A 23,731-nucleotide genomic window follows, 5' to 3' on the forward strand; every position below is an offset into this window, starting at 1 on the left:
CACTCAGTCTTTTGGTGTTTCATCCTTGTAATTGTCTCTGACCATATGCAGTGCCCCCTTCACTGCTTGAGTTCAAGTATAGTCCCATTCAAATAGAATGTGTTCTCAGTCCAGTTTATGAGTTACTCCTCTCTTTGCAACTCCAACACTTTGATGTCACACACAGTTTTTCATTGTCTGTTTCTTGCCAGCTTTTTATTCACTTTCTTGAATGTCAAAGGATCAGAGCTTTCAGCCTTTCAAGGTTTACTTAACCCATTGCAAAATATTGCCTTTCAATTTAAAATAAAATTTATTTTGTGACCACCTTCCATCATCAGATGAAGACTCCTCTTCATTTTGTAACAAGTTATCTTTGTATAATTTATCTATGTCATTCACCTTTTAATAATGTTTCTGTCCTTTTTTATTTTTCACCTTTATTTCCACCTTAAATAACTTGGTTTCTACTCTTTTTCTCTAATCTGTTGTTTTTTCTTTCAAAGCTTCGCTTCTGTCGTTCTGCTAGGTTTTGCTTAATCCCATTTATGGTTTTAACAGACATTATATCACACATTTTCACACAAATAAAATCTACATCTACATTTAATTCACCGCTATTGATTTGAAAAACAGGCTGTTGCATTGGGGCTTTGGCTTTCTCATAAGGAGGAGGTGTGTGCAAGGAGGGGTAGATCGATTTCACTGGGGGTGGAACTGGAGGAGGAGCCGTAGGTGTCACACTTGAGTCTGGCTGACTGTTTCCTTGTTTAACTTCCTTTTGCTTTGCAGCTGCACCACTGCAAACTTCCCCTTTTCTATTTGATTTAATAGCCTGCATGGCAGCAGCAACCAGAGCTAATCTCGTCCTAATTCTCAACTCTTTCTCTAAGCTAGTCGCATTTGGCCCTTTACCAAATCACTTTTTCCTTCTGCTTTTACAATCTTAATTTTGTTTACCAGTCTATGTTCCATGACAAAAATAATAGGCGTGAGAGGAACTCTCTTTTTCTCCTCTGCCTCCCAACAGTTTTCTTCTCTCAACGTGTTCCACTCTAATGCAACCTCTTTTTGTCTTTTCTCTATATACAAAATCATTTCGATCTGTTCGGACCATCCTAAGCCTCACAATCTTTTGCAAATACACATACACTGGTGGACACTCATACTCATCACATTCTTTCTGGAATTTAGCCATTTTCACACAATTTACAAGCATTCAGAATTAAAAAAAAAAAAAAAAAACACAAAACGTCACTCTTATCTAGCAAAAGAATATATACACCAGTAGTTTTCAGGGGTTTCACCCGCGCGACTACTGACCCGTCTTTTTAGCGAAAGTTGAAAGCGATTAAATAATATCCGGATTAAAATTTGAATTTACGGAATTTGCATCCGAGGGACTTTAACCCACTTGGTACTTTATAATGTCTAATACATTAATGGACTCCAACCACAATTTACCTTTACGGGACTTTAACCCGAGGGCCTCAAACCCAAACCTATTACTTTATAATGTCTAATACATTAAGGGCCTCTAACCCAAACTTATTACTTTATAATGTCTAATACATTAAGGGCCTCAAACCCAAACTTATTACTTTATAATGTCTAGTACATTAAGGGCCTCAAACCCAAACTTATTACTCCCATTCTTTTAAGTTTTTCAATCTGATCTTGTATTCAATTATTTATTACTTTCAGTTTGGATCTCCTTATCAACACAATGAATTTGGTATATGTCCAATAGCAGAATTTGATATAACAGGTTTCTGCTTACCTTTATTTTAGAAGACTGGTCTTTTGTGTTGAAATGAAGTCCTCCCTTACTCGATCTTAGGCAATTCAAAACTTCTCTTAATCTCCTTTTCCCTCCAACAACGTCGGGGATCACCAATTGTTGGACTTTAAGGCGTCCAAAGCATGTTCATCAATGGAGAAAGACACAAATATCTAAATTGAATATTTATTGATCAGATATGAAAAAGTTTAACAGCGCGCTGGGTTGTTTCAAGGCCACAAGCGGCAAGCAACTAACCCCCAGCATTTGGGGAACCAATTATTTATAGACTATGTGACGTCGATCTTCTTCTTAGAATCTCCACCCACAAAGGCTGCTTTTCCTCATGAATCTGACTCCCTCACCACATTCCTGTGGGCGATGATAAACACACAAACAAAGGAAAAAACTAACTGCTCTCCCCCAACTTTGAGAGTCCTGCAGTTTGTCACTTCCCCCCAGTACTTTTCCACTTCACATATGGTTGACTTCACATAGCATATTATAATGCTTTCTTAAAAACAAATCATTAACAAAACATTTATTTATAAAAAACATAAGCTGTAAGATGAAAGTGATTATTATGTAGAACACATTTCAATATCATGACATCATTTCATTATTTGTAAAATTGGTTATATGAGTAAGGCACATATTAACTTCTTTAGATAGATAAACACATGTTAAATCTTTTACTGCAATACTACTTCTAAGCAAACACTTTAATCATTATTAAAAACCATCTGTTCAGTGTGTTTTCCCTCAGACCCCCTTTTATCTTGATCACTAACAGATGCACATTCCTTGGTCACCCCCCCTTGCAGCCTCTACACACACACAAGCTGTTTACTCTCAGCAACCCCCCACTCTCAAACACAAACACCTCATTTCTACATAATAGCTCAATGCATATATGAAACACACAATGTTTATAGAATAAAATGATTAATTAAAGAAATATAAAATGGAACAAAATCAATTTCCACAGTCCTTATTTGGACATCTTTGTAACTTTAACACTTTTAGCAATCAGCATGAAATGTAGGCAGTAAATATGTAAAACATAATTATTCAACAACACAACAATACTCCATTGTTCATGAATTGGTTAAATGCATTCATTAGTTAAACAAAATCAAATCCCACACTAATCGCACTGTTATGTTCAATGATACGTGTTTTTATGGCTCTATTCGTTTTTCCTACGTATTGTTTTTGGCACGGACATGTGATTAAATATACCACGTTCGATGTTAGACAAGTCGTAAATTGTTTAATGGCAATGTTTTTAATCTATTGGTCCCGAATTTAAAGGCTATACGGCCAAACTATTTCAAACATTGCCCCATTTGTAGATGTATGCATCTTAATTTATATGTGGTTTAACAAACGCATCCTCTCTTGTTTTGCGTTGTTTCATCGCATCTTTGTTGTTACATACAAAAGACTCTACACTTTATGTTAAAAGGTTTACTAAATAAAAACCTAATCAATCTTTATTATTTGCAGACTTTGTTATGTACATCACGCTATTGGTGGTATCACCTGTTACAGATTCAAACATATTGCTACCCTAGTTTGTTTTGATGTAAAAGTTTTATCAAGTAAATCTAAAACACTTTGCATTGTTGTTTTAAACAGTTAGTACTACCTTTAAGAGTTTGACAAAGTGTTACATAAACTACAGAAATGAAACCATCTGTGTTCATAAAACAATCACAGATATATGTTGTCACGTACAAAAGAAAACAAGACGACTGTTATAAGTATAATATTGTCTGTGCAGATACAACTAAGAACATCTGATGAGTTTACAAAATCTCTGTCATTAGTTGACACTACCACATAAAAACTATGAGCAACTTATTGAAAGACAAACGTATGAAGACTGTCTAAGATTGAAAAGAAAAGTTTGTTTCAAAAATACACATGTAAGAACATCTGATGAATTTACAAATCTCAGACATGAGTTGACACTAGCTACGAGAAACTTTGAACAAATGTATGTAGAGCCGAAAAGTATGATGACTACCTAAGTTTGAAAAGCATAAATTTGTTTCAGAAAATACACATGTAAGAACATCTGATGAATTTACAAATCTCAGACATGAGTTGACACTAGCGAAGAAAAACTATGAACAACTTATGAAAAGACAAACGTATGAACTCTGCCTAAGTTTGAAAAGCAACATGTTTGTTTAAGAAATACACACGTAAGACCATCTGATGAATTTACAAAATCTCAGACATTAGTTGACACTAGCGAAGAAAAAACTTTGATCAAGCGTATGAAACGACAAAAGTGTGTATCCTAACTAAGTTTGAAAAACAAAAAAAATGTTTGTTTAAGAAAATATACACATAAGAAACATCTGATGAATTTACAAAATCTCAGACATAAGTTGACACAACCACATAAAAACTATGAACAACTTATCGAAAGACAAACGTATGAAGACTGTCTAAGATTGAAAAGAAAAGTTTGTTTAAGAAAATACACAAGTAAGCAACATCTGATGAATTTACAAAAAATCTCAGACATAAGTTGACACTAGCGAAGAAAAACTATGAACAACTTATGAAAAAACAAACGTATGAACTCTGCCTAAGATTGAAAAGCAACATGTTTGTTTAAGAAATACACACGTAAGACCATCTGATGAATTTACAAAATCAAAGAGACAATAGTTGACGCTAGCGAAGAAAAACTTTGATCATGTGTTTGAGGCGACAAAAGTGTGTATCCTAACTAAGTTTGAAAAACAGAAAAATGTTTGTTTAAGAAAATATACACGTAAGAAACATCTGATGAATTTACAAAATCTCAGACATAAGTTGACACTACCACATAAAAACTATGAACAACTTATCGAAAGACAAACGTATGAAGACTGTCTAAGATTGAAAAGAAAAGTTTGTTTAAGAAAATACACAAGTAAGCAACATCTGATGAATTTACAAAAAATCTTAGACATAAGTTGACACTAGCGAAGAAAAACTATGAACAACTTATGAAAAAACAAACGTATGAACTCTGCCTAAGATTGAAAAGCAACATGTTTGTTTAAGAAATACACACGTAAGACCATCTGATGAATTTACAAAATCTCAGACATTATTTGACGCTAGCGAAGAAAAAACTTTGATCAAGTGTTTGAGGCGACAAAAGTGTGTATCCTAACTAAGTTTGAAAAGAAAAGTTTGTTTCAGAAAAAAAATACGCGAACCTAGCAACATCAGTAACAAACCATAGGTAAAATATAATTTCATGTTTGCTTATTATGCACTGATAGATGTTAATCTATGTTGACCCTAACCCCTCAGGCAAACCAAGGGTCTGCTCCACTTCATAAAAATCCTGTCATTGCTCCTGTCATTGGGGGGTTTTGTGCTGTAAGTCGTAAAGCTAAAGACGCTGATTGACCTTAAAACCTAATCTAACCTAATATCAGGTTAGGATGTTCAAATAGTATATTTTTATTTTTTAAATAAGTGTTAAGGTTTACCTAATTAATATATGTACATGATTTCACTGTTATGTAGAGGTACATCCTATCTGGTGTTGTTGATATAGATAGTTTAATGGTAGCACACAATCATGTTTAACAAAACCACACACACACACACACATAAAAAAAAAGGTCTAGTGTGTCTCTGTAAGCCATGGCAATTTTGTTAAATGTTTTGTCTTTAAAGAAATGTTTGTTGTCACGTTAGTGACATCCTGGCTTATAACATCGTCAACTTTGATAAATAATATTTGCAAACATTTTATTGTTCCCTAAATGGATAACAGATGGTTTTAAGGTTACATTAATTAAAAAACAACACCACAATGTGAGATAAAATGTCTTAAACCTTTTAAGTTTCTTTCAATCGCAAATAATGGATAACATGATTTAATCAGTATCTGTGTAATGAAGCCTAAACCTAAAAAACCCTTACTTATGTCAATGAGGACACAGACTTAATATCAAAACTTTAGTAACAAACAGAGACATCATAGACCCCATGCAAACACACCCACACACACCCACCCACACCCACCCACACACACACACACATGCACACACCTTGCAAAGACACGGGCTCATAAACACGCCCACACATAAACAGACTGGATGCACACACACAGACACAAGCGCGATTTGGTGCTGCTCATGTGGCCTTAGATATAAACTTACTCATACACACCTAGATGTTTAATTATGGATTGTGTATAAAAACGTTTGGATGTTAAAACAAAAAATTAAGATCGAATAGGTTTTGTCATAAAAGTCACATGACCGTTTCATTTTAAAACCCGCATGTTTAAATCAGAGGCGTTCTAAAACTAGAAATGCTGACAGAATTGCATTTGTTGTATAATAAACACATAGAGGTTGGGATCCAAAGCGGACACAAAACCAGGAAATGGGGTCAAAATGTCTTAAACATAAAAAGGTTCTTAACGCCATAAGAGCGCATCAGCGTACGTTCTCTGGCAACGGTGGCTCGCGCATTCATGTGTTTTAATCAGAGACTTGATTAAAGAATTCCCTAAATCTAAAATTAACCCTTATTTTGTCAGAGCGGCCAGAATTACATTTTATTGTGTAATAAACACATATTCCGGTTTTAAGATGTCATTAATTTAAAACAAACCACAGAAGATGATTTGAAAATGTCTTTAATCGTTTAAAAAAAGTTTCTTAACGGTGTATATGAACACGCATCCGCGTATGTTCTCTATTGTAAACGCTGGAACACAATCTAATGGCGTGATCAGAATATTGTGCATGAAAAGATTAAGATTTTATTTATATTCAAATAAATACCCTTTAGTCTAAAGACTATAGTATTGATGGGACCCCGGTGATTTTGACACCGTTCATCGCTATACACATACTGAATATTTCATTAAATAATTTGTTACAACCAAATGCTTTATTATTGTCAGTGTGCTATTACATTTTTACCACTACAGTTTTAAAAAGACCCTAGTTTACAACCCGCCACCTGCTGTGAACAGCCATCATCATCTCACACACGCTGTTATAAGACCAGCATCAGAAACAGAAAAATATCTGATCAGAAAAATATAGCTTATAGTTAAATAGATAATAACAGATTTAAGTTTAACCAGTTACAACTAAAGTATTTTATTCTTGCGTGACTTTAAAGAAGTCTATTGACAAAACAAACGTATATATCATACTATATTTGTCATACACGCAGTCAATTGACCTAAATCTAAAATAATACTTTATTTTTGTCAGAGCAGACAATATAAGACTCTTTGTATAATATACACATATTCACACATGTTTTAAGAAGCGTTTAATTAAAAATAAACCCCTAAAATGAGTTGAAGACGTCTTAAAAACATTTTAAAAAGTTTATTAACGTCAGATATAAGTTCTCTGTCACCATCGGTGCATGTCTTAATCAGAGCCTTGGTTAAAGAATCCCCTAAATCTAAAATAAACCCACTATTTTGCCATAGTGGACAGAATTACATTTATTAAGGTTATTTTAAAACCGCATATATGAACACTCACCCGGCGCTTTGTCAGGCACCGCCGGATCTTTAATACGCGTGAAACTATAGAGTAGGTTATGAAAAGATTCACGGAATTCCTGAACCGTTTAAAAATTTATTTAGTTTAGACTATCGTCTAAAGATTGTAGTAATGGCTCAGGTCATTGCTTAAACTATACCCGTATACGGAATATTTAATTAAATAACTTGTGATGTTACAAACAAACGTTTTAATCATAGCATTGTTCATGATTTGTCTAAATCTAAAATAAACATTTACTTTTTTGACCCCCGTAATGGGGAATTATTTTACCCACATTGGGTTTTAGAAATCTTTACTCGCTTTACAACACGCACCCCTGTGAAAGAATGCATGGCTTGTGAGACAGTAGGGAGGAAGGGTGAGAGCTGACATCGAATGCCAAAACACGAGCTGTCACACACGAGCCGTCATTAAACATAACAGCATACGCTTGACATAAAACACACGCAGTCAATTGACCTAAAATAATAATTTATTTTTGTCAGAGCAGACAATATAAGACTCATTGTATAATAAACACATTTTCACACATGTTTTAAGAAGCCTTTAATTAAAAATAAACCCTAAAATGAGGTGAAAACGTCTTAAACAAGCTCTGTGGACAAATCAAACTAGGTATCCAGTATCCGAAATGTTTTAAATCCAATTTGCCACAAAATGTTTAAAATGTCCCCAGACAAATCCAAAAAGTCTCTGATTTTTCTCTTTTTTAAAGATACGTCCAAAGCGTTGTGGTCTGTATCCTAACCTGTAAACAGATAAAAACAAGTTATTAGGACAAATATCTAAATAAAACAATTAAAACTTTTTTCTTATACAACATAAACGTACCGTGGAGATCCACTATATATTTTGCAATAGTACACACAACGTTCGCTTTGCCGCTGATATCCAAACCTTTAAAACAGATAACACATGTTATTAGAAAATATTAAAACAAACCAGTTTGTTTAAATCTATTGTAACATGATTAAATAAATACACACCGGACAACACGAGCCACTCGGCGTCTCTTTGTTCCAAGATTTCCTTGTTACGCTGCGGGAGGTTCTAGTCTCGGTCTGACTTTTTTGTTCATTCCACTCTTCTCCGCGATTTACCAGGAATAGTTAATACCAGTTTAGGCAATATCGCTGCAAGACCAGAGATCGAATTTTTAGTTTTTTAAATAATCAGACAAAATGCTGGAACGAACACAGCGAAACACATACATACCAATAGACTTGAGTATAACAGCTCTGCTCCATCCAAACTGATCCCAGAGCTCTGTTGTCGCTCCCCAATAAAGGTTCGGTCATAAACTTTCAAAGATTACATCACACGACCCCCACACAAACACACACCGACATAATATCAGCATCAGAAAACTTTGTGTCTGAACAGAAAATAGACTAGTTCGATAGAAAATATCGGCTTTAAGTTTAACCAGTTACATCTAATATATATATATATATATATATATATATATATATATATATATATATATATATATATATATATATATATATATATATATATATATATATATGATTCGTGATTGCCTTTAAATAAACTTTTGATGTTGCAAAACTATAGATTCAACAACACACATCGCATTGTGACAGGCAGTATTGAGACGCGCATGGTAGAGATGCGCGGTTGGCGGTTACAGCCGCGGACTCCGCGGATAAACCGCGGATCGGGCGGATGACGTGACGAAAAATAATATTTTTATTAAATTCGGGCGGGTGGCGGATCGACTGCTTGTTAGCTGTGTCCTTCTAAGCATGCAACCTTAAAAGGTGAGCACTCTGTCTTTCAGGGTGACAGCCTCAGAAGTTCTCAAAGAGAACTGAAATGAGACGGTCTAGCCTTCTGAGGACCCATAATTTGCGTCACCTGTTGCACGCGCCCCCAGTAGCCCCCACCGCGCCTGTCAGCAGAAAACAGCGGAGACATTTCTGACTTATTAAAATAAATATGTAATCAAAAATATTAATTTATTTTAGAAAATATGACACATTGATGTAGATTAAACTATTCAACAGTATATCAAATAATCAACCTTAGAAATATACGCAACATAAACAGAATAATATTAACACAAAACATAACTTATAATACTAAAACAGTGACAAGAAAAAGTTTTCTAATACACTTTTATTTAATAAAGGTTTTAATTGTTTGGGATAGCCTCGGCATGTTAAGAATCCATTCGTTCTATCATTAACAGCGCAGAGAAATGAGGACGCATTTTGACATAGCTCTTATCAACGCCGGCGAGGTACGTGGCAAACTCAAAAAATGAGAATTAAAAACAAAGGAAATAGAAGGTCAGAAAAGGTTTGCCTGGAATAAGTTTTACAAAGTGGTAAATCAGGATGACACCAGTGCAGACTATGTAATTTGTGCGTTTAATTTAGGCATTACTTATTTATTTTTGTCCCGTGTGCGCCGATCGGAGACTGAGCTCACTGCTGATATTCTAGAGCTTTCTAGTCTCGCGGCTGTCATCATCAGCGTCTTGCATCGCCCATTGAGCGGATGGCGGGCGGGTGCGGTTTTGAAAACTGGTCAGAAACGTTGGTGCGGATGGATGGCGGACGGATGATGAGTTTTGTGATGCGGTTGCGGATGAAATAATAGCCCATCCGCGCATCTCTAGCGCATGGGTCGAAAAGGGAGGGGTGATAGATAGAGACAGAAAATGTCGTAAACACAACCTGTCATTAAACATGACAGCATAGGCTTGACATAAAACACACTCAGGAATAAACAAACCACTAAATGACATGTCATAAAACGATAAAACATTCGCTGTCTAAAGTTGACAACTTGTACAGATTTTGATTGATGGTCCCGCCCCCTGTCAAACACGAGCTGTCAGACACTAGCTGTCAGCGGGTGGGGGAGGGGGTCATAAAAGTTTGACGAGAGGTGGCCCGTTATAACTACTAACCTGGTTCAGAACACAGCAGCTCGACTCATCTTCCAAGAGTCCAAAAGGGCTCTTGTAACGCCGCTCTTCATCTCTCTCCACTGGCTACCAAGTGAAGCGTATGTCAGGTAAAAGTCACTACTGCTCACTTATAGAACTTTCACTTGTGCTGCACGTGCATACTTTCACAGTTTCCTTCATCTTAGACTCCATTTAGAACCTTATGTTCAGCAAAGGAGCGGCACCTTGTTTTGCCTTCACAAAAGGGCACTAAATTACGTTCCCACTCATTTTCATTCACTACTCCCTCTGGTGGAATGATCTTCCTTTAGGAGTCAGATCAGCCACATTCAAAAACGACTAAAAACTCATCTTTGCCAAATATACTTGACAAAATTATACTGACTGTAGACACACCTCTTCTATCTAAAAAAACTAACTCTCTTTCTTTCTCAACAGGTATTGTTTCGGAATTGTGAAAACTTGTAACTTGGTATAAACACCTCTTGTATTATTGCCTCCATGACAAATAGCTTGATTGTTTCCTCATCTTTGTAAGTCGCTTTGGATAAAAGCTTCTGCTAAATGTAAACTGTGTCTGGCCACTGCTTCTACTTGGATGGATAAGTAATTTCTTCACTTGCAGTCCTGTCAGCACTCATCCAGTCTAACTGGCAATGACTTTCGGTGTATATATATTTTTTTTTCTTGCATTTGAATTTCATGCTAATATTTCATATTTTTTATCTTAATATTCTTAAAAATCAAAGTGGTGTTCTTAGAAAGGATGTACTTGCATTATTATTCTATATTATTATCATATATAATCAGTGACATAAAATGGTCTTAAAAAGACAATACTATCCACTATTACCATTATTGAAAAATTGCTATAGTCACAGGCCTAGTGCCATTGTTTTGTTTCAAAATGCACAAAATACTTGTTGTAAAAAAACTACTTGAAGCGATACTCCAGCCAAATATCAAAATTACCCCATGATTTACCCTCAAGTCATCCGAGATACATATGTCCATCATCTTTCAGACAAACACAATCAAAGTTATTTTACAAATGTCTTTGCTCTTCCAAACTTCATAATGGTAGTACACCTGGGCCAGGGAAAAATCTCTTTAAGGCTTAAAAAGTGCATCAATCCTTTACAGAAGTAATACACACGGCTCCAATGGGTTTATAAAAGTCTTCTGCAGGTAATCAATGCGATTTTGTAGAAAAAAATCTATATTTTAAACTACATAAACTATAATAACTTGCTTCCATTAGAGGCAAAGTTTTTTTCCTAATTATTGTTTCTATCGTTATAATGCCTCGAAGAGCAAGGACATTTGTTAAAAATAACTCCAAATGTTTTCTTCTGAAAGATGATGGACAATTTATCTTCGATTGCTTGAGGTTGACTAAATCATGTGGTAATTTTGATTATTTGTTGGAGTGTTACTTTAAATGTACAATTTGTTAGATATTTGCAGTAAAATATCCAAAAACCACTAGGCCAAGGTTATAAATTTTGTCAGCTGATAAAATGTAATTCTAAACAATGACACGAGGCAGTGCAGTCGCCTGTCAATTACGTTAATATCCACTTTACCCTTTGTTACCGCCTTTACTAACGTAGAAACCACATGACAACAGTGTTGTGGACAATTGAGTAAGTATGCATCTTTCGGGCTTAGGGGTTGCACGACTACTGATTTCTGATAGTCATTTTTTTTAATCAAAACAATACTCAAGTTACTCGATTACTCGTGTTTCATGCTACAGCAAATGAAAATACATGAAACTTTTCCTATCAATAAATGTTTATTTAATTCATAGCCTAATGCAACAATTACATAAATTAAACTTTTTAAAACATCATAATTATCCCATACAGAAATGTAATATATGTCAATATATGTAAATTACATATATAATATCAGTGCCCATGTATGTCTGCTGCATATATGAAAGTATATGCAAAATTCATATATGTAACATACATAGACATATATGAAAAATATATTTCAAAATATAGCAAAAATTGCCGTTTTCATGTAAGTGCCATATATTTTCCCATATATGGACATACATGTGAAATATATGCAAGACACATATATGTATACATGCATATATGTACTTATTTCCATAGTACATACTTTCACTTATATTAGGGATACAAATATGTTTCTTATATGATGCCACCATGTACTTTCACTTATATTAGGGATACAAATATGCTTCTTATATGATGCCACCATGTACTTTCACTTATATTAGGGATACAAATATGCTTCTTATATGATGCCACCATGTACTTTCACTTATATTAGGGATACAAATATGCTTAAAATATGATGACACCATGTACCTTCACTTATATTAGGGATACAAATATGCTTCAAATATGATGACACCATGTACTTTCACTTATATAAGTGGCATGGTGTCATCATATGTTTTTTTATACAGCCTGCACATATATGTGTACTCATTCTACAGAACACACAATTCCAAGTCTTTTCAAATACAAACTTTACTCCATTTTTTTCAGCACAGACTTGACAAGTACAAACAAGTACAAACTTTTCAAGTAAAAACTTTAAATTCATTTACCATCAACTTCAGACTTTATTTTCTTTTTAAAGCCTTTTCAAAGCGCTCACTTTTTTCCCTCAGTATTACATTTTCAAACTTTTAGGAACATTTAAAACATTCCCAAACTCACTCGCTGAGGAAAAACACTCATTTTTAGTTAACATTTTTACTGGACATTGTCAGTCTTAGCTCTGCCATCTTCCCATTCAGGTCTGTTCCAATCTGGCCAGCCGAAACGAGAGCTTTGACATAACTGCATCTGAGAAGGTAAATTTTAAAGAAAAAGTTTTAGGTATAAAGTAGACAAAACACTGGTGGATAAACTTATCACAAAGATAAAAAAAATATTTATTGCCGTTTCTTCTAGTGCAAGTCAGTAAAATTTAGAGCCCGACCGATTTATCATTTTGCCGATTTTATCGGCCGATATGAGCATGTCGCAGATATATCTGTATCGGCGTATAAGCCGCAGATATGAAGCCGATATGAACGTTCCTTACAGAAAACATTAAATGCTTTTGAAAGATGTAAGACCTTGTTTGTCCAGCAGAGCGCGCCCTATTGGTTGCTAATGGTGACCCAGGTCTCTCACTGGAGTGACACCAGCCAATCCCCCACCCCCTTCACTTCAGTCAGTGATCTCAGTTCAGGTGGAGGCAGTCACGCGGTTTCTTCACAACATTTTACACCTGGTATTAAGATGCACGTTGGTCGATTGGATTATAAATGGGCGAGAGAGACACATTCCTGTTTACATTTGGTGTTTTTAATCCGTCTCTTTTGTCCACTTGCGAGTTATTTAAAACGCAAGCGGAAGAAATGACGCGAGGCGGGGAAAGGACGCGCTTAAACTGACGCGCAGTCTGTGGGAGTATAGCTGCTTGTGTTGTTACTGAACATGCTCATTTCAAAGCAATTGATTAAATAACCTCGCGCAACTTTACACCCTCGCTAAATAAAAGAGGCGGAGAGAAGACGCTTTCGTTTTATAAAAGTTTAAAGTCCCGGCATAACACTGTGGGTTCGTGTTATAAAAACGTTGTGCAGTACATTAAACATTAGCCTACATCATTATGTTGTCAGTAAGTCAAGCATTGTCGTCTTAACTGTAAGTTTCTAATTAATTTGTGAAGTACATAACTTACTGTAAAGCTAATAAACAATGACTTCATAAGTTTCCATTTTTTAAAATAAGCCCAATATAACATTATTCCCGTCAAAACTGACAATGAGTTAAGTTATATGTATTTTGTTTTGTTTGTTTTTAAGTTATTTATAATAAGTCAAGTTTACTGTTTTGTGCACTTATATCAGAATCATTTTGGATAATAAAGTTTATTGTTAACTTGTAAAACACACCTGCCAATATTACATATCTTTGTCATGTCATTTTAAGTGTTTGGTCACCACATTTGTGAGTGATCATTACAAAAAAGTAATTATATATTCTGTTAATGTATATAGTGTATTCTATGTAAAGTACTGTAGTATAATATACTGTAGTATATGTGTACTTTACTATAATATGCACATAAAGAATATCGGGCGATATATTGTTATCGGTCTTTTTTTACTCCCTAATATCTGTATCGGTATCGGCACAAAAAAAAAATGCATATCGGTCGGGCTCTAGTAAAATTAAGTGACAAAGTACGTGAATAGGCAAAGTAAGGCCACACTTAGTGCAAGCATGGCGGCCAGTTTTGCACCAATTTAATTTGCAGACGAGATAGGGTCATAGTGCCAAACACCACCCTCCATCACCTCTCATCGAAACTTTTTTTTTTACGCAGAATGTGAATTTGAACACATACATTGAAAATTCTTGAATGCAGCCCCATCTGTAGCCCCATGAATGATTGTCCATTTGTTGGCAGATATCTCCACGGGTGTGGTTCGAAAGCAGGCACTAAGCCAAAAGGGGTGACAGTAGCACAGCAGTTAAGGAACCTGGCTAGTATGCTAGCCTAGAATTTGTGAGTTTGAATCCTGGTCACCACCGTTGTGCCCTTGAGCAAGGCACTTAACCCCAAGTTGAACTTTGTAAATGTACAAACAGTTTAATAAGAAGTAGGGCTGTCACTTTTTATTTGATATTCGAATATGCATTCAAACATGAGGTGAAATATCCACTATAAATAAACCATCCGGTATTAAAAATGCCATGTGTTGCGCATTTTTTACAGTTTAACACCTCGTAATAGGGAGGAAGCTGAGAGTGAGACCGACGGCAACTGTGCGCAAGACAGGGAAGACGTGGCTCCGGCTTCTGCAGACTTTTTTTGCTTTTTCTGTGGAAATTTTTTGGATAATTCTGCGGAATTATTTTAAATATTAAAAAAAAAAAATGCATAAGAGAATTTAAGCCGTAAATATTACAAAATTGCATCTAAAATAATTACTTTTTAAAGGCTTACAATGAAAATAATAACACCAAACCAAACAAGTGCTCTGAATTAAATTGGACCAACACGAACCAGATAGATAGAATTATCATTTGTATATAAAATTACATATATTATTGTTTTTAGTGTTATAGCAGAATAAAAAGCTTGTGTTAAACATTTGATTCTTACCGAGAAAATATACTCTCAAACTGGCGTAATAATCAATGATGTAACATGGCTGCAGCAGGCGTAGTTATATTACACACTGCCCGAAAATAGTCCCCTTGGTTACTTTCAATGGCAGGGGACTATTTTCGGGCAGTGTGTAATATCATTGCACCTCCTGCAGCCATGTTAAATCAGCAAAGTCACTGATTATTATGCCAGAATGAGAGTATAGGTCTAACCATATTTGCCTAGAAAATAGCAACTTTTAATTTCCGTCGGTCTTAGTACACAATGTAATTACAGAGTCAAGTTTTAAATAGGAAAAATATTGAAACTCTTTGGTTATTTCTTAGCACGATGCTAATGGTCTGATCAGATTCAATGGATTGGATTGAATCAAATATTTAACTCTAGGGGAGCTGGAAAATTAGCATATTTTCAAAAAAAGTGAAATGTCCCTTTAATACATTTTCGTTATGAAATTAGCATGTATGAAGAATGTAAACCAAGGCTTTGAACCGGTTCAAGGAACGAAAACCAGAAACTTTTGATGTTTTGCAAGGAACAGAAACGAAACCAGAAACTTTCCAAAAATACATGTTCCGGAACAGAACCGTTAATTGAAAATAATGGTAACCGGTTAATAACGTTATTTTTTCAGTTCTTTGACAAGATTCTGTGCAATTTGACTCTGTGAAGTTCACTTCCGGTCGTCATTGACTCAGAGAAATGAGAAGCTTGCCACCAGCAGGTAGCCTACTCAAGCCCAAGTCTCTAATGCTCAATCATAAGAGGTAAATATTGTAGGCTACCAAGTATCTCAAGATGTTTGTTTATTTTTTTTAATACTAATTAGTGGTGTAACGGATCGCAGTTGGTCAGTGATCTGTACAGATCACAACCCACAGTTCGGCTCGCATGCGATTTGCGGATTAATATGCAAATTTAAATATGGTGAAAGTTGATCATTTGCACGTGTTTCAAAGGCTTGCAAATGTTAACACTTAAGTGATTTTAAACAATTTAACCACAAAAAGGCACTAAAATAAAAAAAATTCTGTACACACAGACGCACATGCATTTGAATGTGTCCGGTCCAACTTCAATTAGGGCTGTCACTTTTTATTCGATATTCGAATATGCATTTGATTTTTACAACGCAATGTAAAATTTATATTAAACAACAACAGCATTTGTCTTGTAAACGAATTTGAAATGATCATGTGCTGACTCTCGCACGTCACATAGACAACAGAGTCAAGTGAGATCTGCTTAACTTAGCGGTAAGTTAAATTTTTTTCTCAAATATCAAAGGGTTTGTGCACTCTATCATTAAAACCGGTCAAGCAAACAGCACGCGCAGGGTTAATGTACTTGTCAATGACGGCTCACAAACGTGTGGGATAGGCTATGTATGTGTGCTTGTTGTCAAAGATATTACTTCTCACAAACACGCTCAAGCGCGGGATATGTTTGCTTGTCAAGCCCATTACATCCGCTGAGTTTTCCGCCGAAATCTGTGGGCGCGAAATTCGTTTGGGCTTCCTGCTGTTTAAGTTATTGTCTCTACCTGTTCTGAATAGTTTTGTTTTCATATATGTTGTTATTTATAAGTTGATAACCTTCTGTTTCAAAAGTAAAAAAAAGTAATTCAGACAGTCCTGTTTATGACTGTCACTGTTAATAAATTTGTGATTGAATCTCCATGATGGTGGGTTTTTTTTTAAGGCGCGGGGGGGGCACCTAGATATTTAAATATATTCGGATACATTGCATGATATTAGATATCCATATGAATTTGATTTTTCTCAAAAGTGACAGCCCTAACTCCAATCAAATATGATTATCCCTATCCCCTTCAAAGATCAGAACTCTTGATGTATAAAATACATTTGGCAAATAAAGCACTGAAAAACATCTTAATTTTCACTTTATGTGGTGCGACTGTTTATGCAGCATTTTCTTCCCGAAGCGCCGTTTGGAATTCGTCCTCCGTCTGTGTGTGTGCGCGTGTGTTTAAGTGCACTTAACAAATGTAGGCATGTCAGTTATGCCGCTTACATAATTTAGCTTTTTTAATGTTCGATGACAAGATAGAGACTTAACTTATTAGTCTACATAATTTTTCTTAAGTTTAATGTCCTAATGATCAGCCTACTTATTTTTATGTCCCACAGCTGACATGGAACGTTATTAACCGGTTCGGGATTTTTATTTTTTTTGTTCTAACCGGTTAAGGAACGTCAGCTTTAGGATTGAACCAAAAACTGGAAACGTTAAAATACTGTTTCTGTTCGGAATGAACCAATTGGCGAAAAAACTTTATATTAAACAACAACAGCATTTGTCTTGTAAACTGATTTAAAATGATCACGTGCTGACTGTCGCATGTCACATAGACGACAGAGTGAATTAAGATCTGCTTAACTCAGCGGTAAGTTTTATTTCTCAAATATAAATGTTTTGTGTGCTCTATCATTAAAAACGGTCAAGGAAACAGCACGGGCAGGGTTAATGTATATGAACGCGCGCATACATAGGGTATGTATGGGTTAGGGCTGGGCAAAAAAATGGATATTTCGATTAATAGTTTTTTTAAACGTGGTCGATTCAGAATCGATTCTCAAAGAGCAGAATCCATTTTTTTCCATATATTTTTCTGCAAACCTTGAACGTAAGATTAACGTTCAACGATCAAATTACTAGTCTTCTTCACTAGATGTCACCCTCTTTTTTGCCTTGCGCGATGTTACCAAGGAGCCTGTCATTCTTTCATTCAGTGCTTAAAATGGCAGTTTTAGGTGCTTCATCGACGTTGATGCCACCTTCACATAAAAAGTAAGAGGTATGGAAGCATTTTAGTTTTTGCAAGCAAGACAACAACGATAGTGTTGTGGCTTTTAATTTCTTTTTATTAATTACCCACTTGTAAACTTATGTTCACTGTTGTTTTTTATTAATATAGTATTTGTATTAAATCTATATTCATTGAGTTGAATCGAGAATCGAGTATAAAACAGACCCGAGAACTGGAATCGAAAATTGAATCGAAATAGAATCGATTTGATAGCTTGTGAATCGAAATTGAATTGATCTGGAACATCTGAATCGATACCCAGCCCTAGTATGTGTGCTTGTTGTCAGTGAAGATTACTTTTCAGAAACACGCTCAAGCGCGGGATATGTGCTTGATTCTTCTCAAAAGTGACAGCCCTAATAAGAAGATCCTTTATAAAGACAGTATATTATGCGTATACAGACAGGAGCCATCTTAGAAAACAGTCTCGATAAGTCGAGCAATGAATGTCGTGCTATATACATTTGACACCCCTATATTCCCTCCCACTCTGAAGTGTTGCTAAACTCAATGGAAATGCTAACCAAGCCAAAGTAAAGTGAGCTGACTCAACCTTACCTGTAGGGTACTATGCAATGAAAAAGTGCCATTAGGGTGCAAAACCCCTTTAACCATAAAACAGGGTTAAAATGATGTGCTGTCTCTGATATTGTATATAACTACAATATAAAAACGTAAGATTTACATTACCATAACATCTTCACTCTGAAGAGTCGCCCAGCTTCTTCTAACTCAGTCAAGTTTTTTAGAGAGAGTGATAGAGGTAATGTGATTAGTAGCTACTGAATACACTACAGTTTATACATTTAGTACATTACTTAGTTACTTGCCATTTACCTTTCATTCTGTACCTTGACTGGATAATCCATCCATTCGCTGACCTTTAATAAAAAATACAAAGATAAACTTAATAATTAACACCTGTCACCGGTATCAACTGGCAGAAATTCACTCTTACCATACAGCATGTGAAAGAACTCAGAAAATCACTCTGATGGACCTACAAAAAGAGAAATAATAAAAGGGAAAAACACTGTGATTAGGCAAGGATTAAGCCAAACATTAGTTGTAATTTTGGTGAGGTAGTATTGACTCCAGCCATGTAAAGCTATAAGTGCTTGGCCTGCTTGCAATGTCTGCTTAAACACAAACATAACCCTCTCACTAAAATAAAAGTATAACTCTTACATAAAGATAAATATAAGGGATGTCAAAATGCATTAGATATGAACATTTTAAATATATTAATAAAGCACACCACCTGTTGCCAGAAAGCTGCTTTTATATATATAATTTACATGCAGATGTAACAGTTACATTAACAATGTCTGTGAAAATGTCTGTACACATTATTTTTCTAGAATTATTTCTCAAGTGACTGTTAGGCAACATAAATGTATTGCCTTTTTTAAACAAATCGTATTTTGTAAATTATGAATTAACTGCATAAATAAGTGCCTTATTAATCACTGTTCCTATAAGTACATGCTTCATAAGGTTAACCAGAATAATATAAACTGAAAGATTCTGAACAGTTTTGTGCATTGTGCAATAACATTAAATTAAGACATACGTTACTTACAAAAACACCCAAGAAAAATTAAGCATCAAACCATAGTAAACTGCAAGCTACACGATTACTACGACAAAAACTTGCAAACCTCCCTAACAGTAATGACTAATTAGGCTGTAACAAACTAGACAACAAGAAACCTATGCAAAATATATTAAATATTTAAAACTTACTTCTAAAACCCCGCTGTGCTGTTGTCATCTTGTCACGCCCTGTCCCAAATGGCACACTCCGGACTTGTGGTCCTCCTCAGAGTCCACACTTTGATGACATCACGTAGTCCAGACTTTAGGGACCCTTGATGCGAGTCCACGTGGGTGCACCGGAGTCGTATTTTGGGACAGACTCGAGCATCACACCGGAAATAGGTAGAGAAGTTGCCCGTCAGCGTGAACTCCTCCCTTCCGTCGTCTGATTGGTCTGATTGCCCTTTCGCAAGGACTTCTGGGTTGGCAAAGTGCGCGAAGCCTGCTGCAGTGCGGGCTTCGCTGAAGACCGCATCAAGGGGGCAAAGGAGGCGCTGATGAGCACACTTCAAAGCGTAAAAATGACAGATGGGACACCCTACGGACTCGTGGACTAAGCGAGCACGCGCAATTTAAGGCCACAAGACCGAAAGTCCACATGAAGTGCGCCATTTGGGACAGGGCCTCAGTCCTGTCAGATTTTCCCGGTCATTTTTGTTCTTCTGCGCTTTTGGCCTGAGTGGCGGTTGGCAACTGAAGGGTAATTAGCGCCTCCTACTGGACTGGGTGTAGCGCATTCAATAGGCAGTGGAGGAAATTTTTATTATATGCTATGTTCTTTTGACTATTTATTATTAATTAAGCAACACATTTAACACGATTTAATGATAATAATAATAATATGTAAATTCGCTGAACAAACACTATACTAAAAGATATAAAAGCAACCAAATAAATAACATTAGGTTATTTATTTATTTATTAATTAACTTTACCAATCCCCGCACAAATAAAATAAAAAACTGAAATAAAATGAAATAATAAAATAAAATAATAATGTAATTGATTTGTGATTATTAATAATAATCATATCAACTTATCACTGTTTGTTAATATACACAGACTTAGTTGGCAGTTTTCTGACTAAAGAAGTCATTTTTGTTAAAAGTAATTAAAATAGCTGTTGATTCCCCATAATGATCATACATTTCAAATCTTCTTGAACACTCACTAACATATTTAAAGATGATCTGACCAGATAATTTTTACTTGCTGTATAAAAGCAAAAACCTGTCTGATGGTGATCCTGGGGGGGGTCTTTAGGTCACAAAACGAACAGGACTTCATAATATAGTATTTTTAATACAATAATGCAGTGTTTTCTTTGTCATTTTTGACAAATACATCCACAAAGTACCATAACCATATGCCACAGCTTTAAAAATGCATCAGTATCACATGCATGTATGTTTACATACATTTATTAAATATGTGGAAAACAAATATGTATGTCACATATTTATAATTAATGTTGTCCATATATGCGAGAAACCAATACTATACTGTAATATATGGTATCATATATTGATGACACCAAATATTTTTTTCACATGTTTGGACATATAAATGTTCATATATGTTGCAGGCATATATTGTGTTCTCAGATAAGTCAAATATATGTATACATATGTGGAAAACAAATATGTATGTCACATATTTATAATTAATGTTGTCCATATATGCGAAAAACCAATACTATAGTGTAATATATGCAGATATATGGTATCATATATTGATGACACCAAATATTTTTTTCACATGTTTGGACATATAAATGTTCATATATGTTGCAGGCATATATTGTGTTCTCAGATAAGTCAAATATATGTATAGATATGTGGAAAACAAATATGCATGTCACATATTTATAATTAATGTTGTCCATATATGCGAAAAACCAATACTATAGTGTAATATATGCAGATATATGGTATCATATATTGATGAAACCAAATATTTTTTTCACATGTTTGGACATATAAATGTACATATATGTTGCAGGCATATATTGTGTTCTCAGATAAGTCCAATATATGTATAAATATATGTCATACTATGTAAAATATATGTACATATATGGCCATATATTACATTTTTGTATGGGATGACATTACATATTTAAGTTTTCATTTAACAGATTAAAGCCAAGTAAATAGCTTCACACGACATTGCATTCATAACATTTGCGTTGTATATGCAAACTATATGTGCATGGCTAAATGCATACAATAACAATTAAATAACTTATAATAAATATAAACTTTAATATTTAACAAGTTTTCAGCAGTAATAACAAGAACAACATTAATCTTACTTCAACCTTCAACAGTTTAGAAAATACAAAAATAGTTCGTCAACAAGCATCTACATACAACAAGCAACAATTAGCATAACGTTACACTGTAAACCCCAATAAGTAAGCAGAACTCAAAAAAATGAACTTAAAACACAATTTCTTTTAGAGGTTAAATATTTTGATTACCTGTTACATAAACCTTTTGATTACAATTAAATTAAAAGTTCTTATTAAGTCTACTCAATAATTTTCAGTTACATTGACTCATGGCATTAAGTTAACATTACTAAAAAAAAATAAGTACACAAAGAAGCACTTTTAAGTTATTTAAACTCAATATTTTTTTATTTTTGTTCAGGTTTTTTTAATTACACTTTACTCAAAACCTTTGACACGCGAAACTCAAAATCACGTGGCTCAAAACGTAATTTTTTTGAGACAAGTTAAACAGTTTGAATTACATTGCGTTACACTACATTTTTGCCACTACATTACACTTAATAGATTGTCAATTTAAAAGACCAAAATAGACAACAATTTAACCTCTTCAACCCTGAGGACCCTGTCCCCGGTCCAAAATTTCGTATTTTGACTTAATATAAAAGATTCTTTTAATCTTTAATGCTCCGTCATGGACCCCAGTAACACATATGAGATACTGTTTGAAAGCTTAGAGTCTCTACTTTCTGCAGATATGCATCACTTTGACATATCTTTTACTGTAAGAAAGTTATTTACACTTAATTTACACTATCACCCCCCCCCCCAATATTTTTTGATATCATATAATATTCACATATTTCATATTTTTCAAAAATGACAAACATGGGCAAGTCTTATATCAAATGAAAGCTCTCACTCTCAGGAATAAGGCTACAGCATTATTTTTGTTCTAATATAACACATATCCAACAATCATCGAATGAATAATAAGGTAAAAAATGGTCTTTTGTAAACATATGTGAAACTTGAGTGTGAACTGCCTCAGATAGCACATATAGCCACAAATGATACACCATCTTTTATTTTAGGTCCTACTCTAAACAAGGAGTCCATTCACAGCATTTTCTTTGGTTGTTTGCATAATTAATCCCTAGCTTTTTATTATATGTGCAAAACAAAAAAATTATATTTTTATGAAAAATTTATTTCCGCACCCTTCAGTAAAATAAGAATATCTTTTGAATGCGACATGATAAAGAGTTCATTCTTTTTGGGGTGTTTACTGTCTGCTGCTGCTAACAACCAGAACTGTCTGCAGTCTGCTAGAGCATCCAGAACCAGAGTTATACACAATCAAAGACAGTGTTTACAACATAAAAAATAAAATTTGGTTTTTCATCATATGAAAAACAACATAAATAACAATATTTGTCACAAACAGCAGCTTTTTATGTAACTTCAAAGGGTTTTCTGCAAAATGATATAAAGATATTGTATTTATTCCACTGTATGTGGTTATGGTAGCACTTCAAATGTTTTTTGGCAGAAATTGTACACCATAAGCGTATTATTCTTCCCATCAGTTGGAGTAAAATAACTTTTGCATATATTATGATAGAGAAAGCTTTCCTCTGTAAGCTGACAATTG

The 23,731-nt window shown here is 34.7% G+C and overlaps 1 protein-coding gene and 2 long non-coding RNA genes across 7 annotated transcripts in view; 1 reads left to right on the forward strand and 2 right to left on the reverse strand.

Annotated features, from left to right (window-relative positions):
- The window catches only part of LOC135734533 (transient receptor potential cation channel subfamily M member 4-like), a 564,782-nt gene that overhangs the window by 120,794 nt on the left and 420,257 nt on the right, over nt 1–23,731 (forward strand). The gene's annotated exons all lie outside the window — the stretch shown is intronic.
- On the reverse strand, nt 6,969–8,557 carry LOC135734539 (uncharacterized). Its single transcript, XR_010527399.2, has 3 exons — nt 8,310–8,557; nt 8,155–8,220; nt 6,969–8,071 (listed from the first exon to the last, which is right to left on the reverse strand). It is a non-coding gene; the product is annotated as an uncharacterized lncRNA (long non-coding RNA).
- LOC135734538 (uncharacterized) lies at nt 12,288–19,606 on the reverse strand. Its single transcript, XR_010527398.2, has 3 exons — nt 18,936–19,606; nt 14,648–14,742; nt 12,288–13,092 (listed from the first exon to the last, which is right to left on the reverse strand). It is a non-coding gene; the product is annotated as an uncharacterized lncRNA (long non-coding RNA).

Source organism: Paramisgurnus dabryanus, chromosome 1 (genome assembly GCF_030506205.2).
Source record: "Paramisgurnus dabryanus chromosome 1, PD_genome_1.1, whole genome shotgun sequence".
Classification (NCBI taxonomy): Eukaryota; Metazoa; Chordata; class Actinopteri; order Cypriniformes; family Cobitidae; genus Paramisgurnus; species Paramisgurnus dabryanus.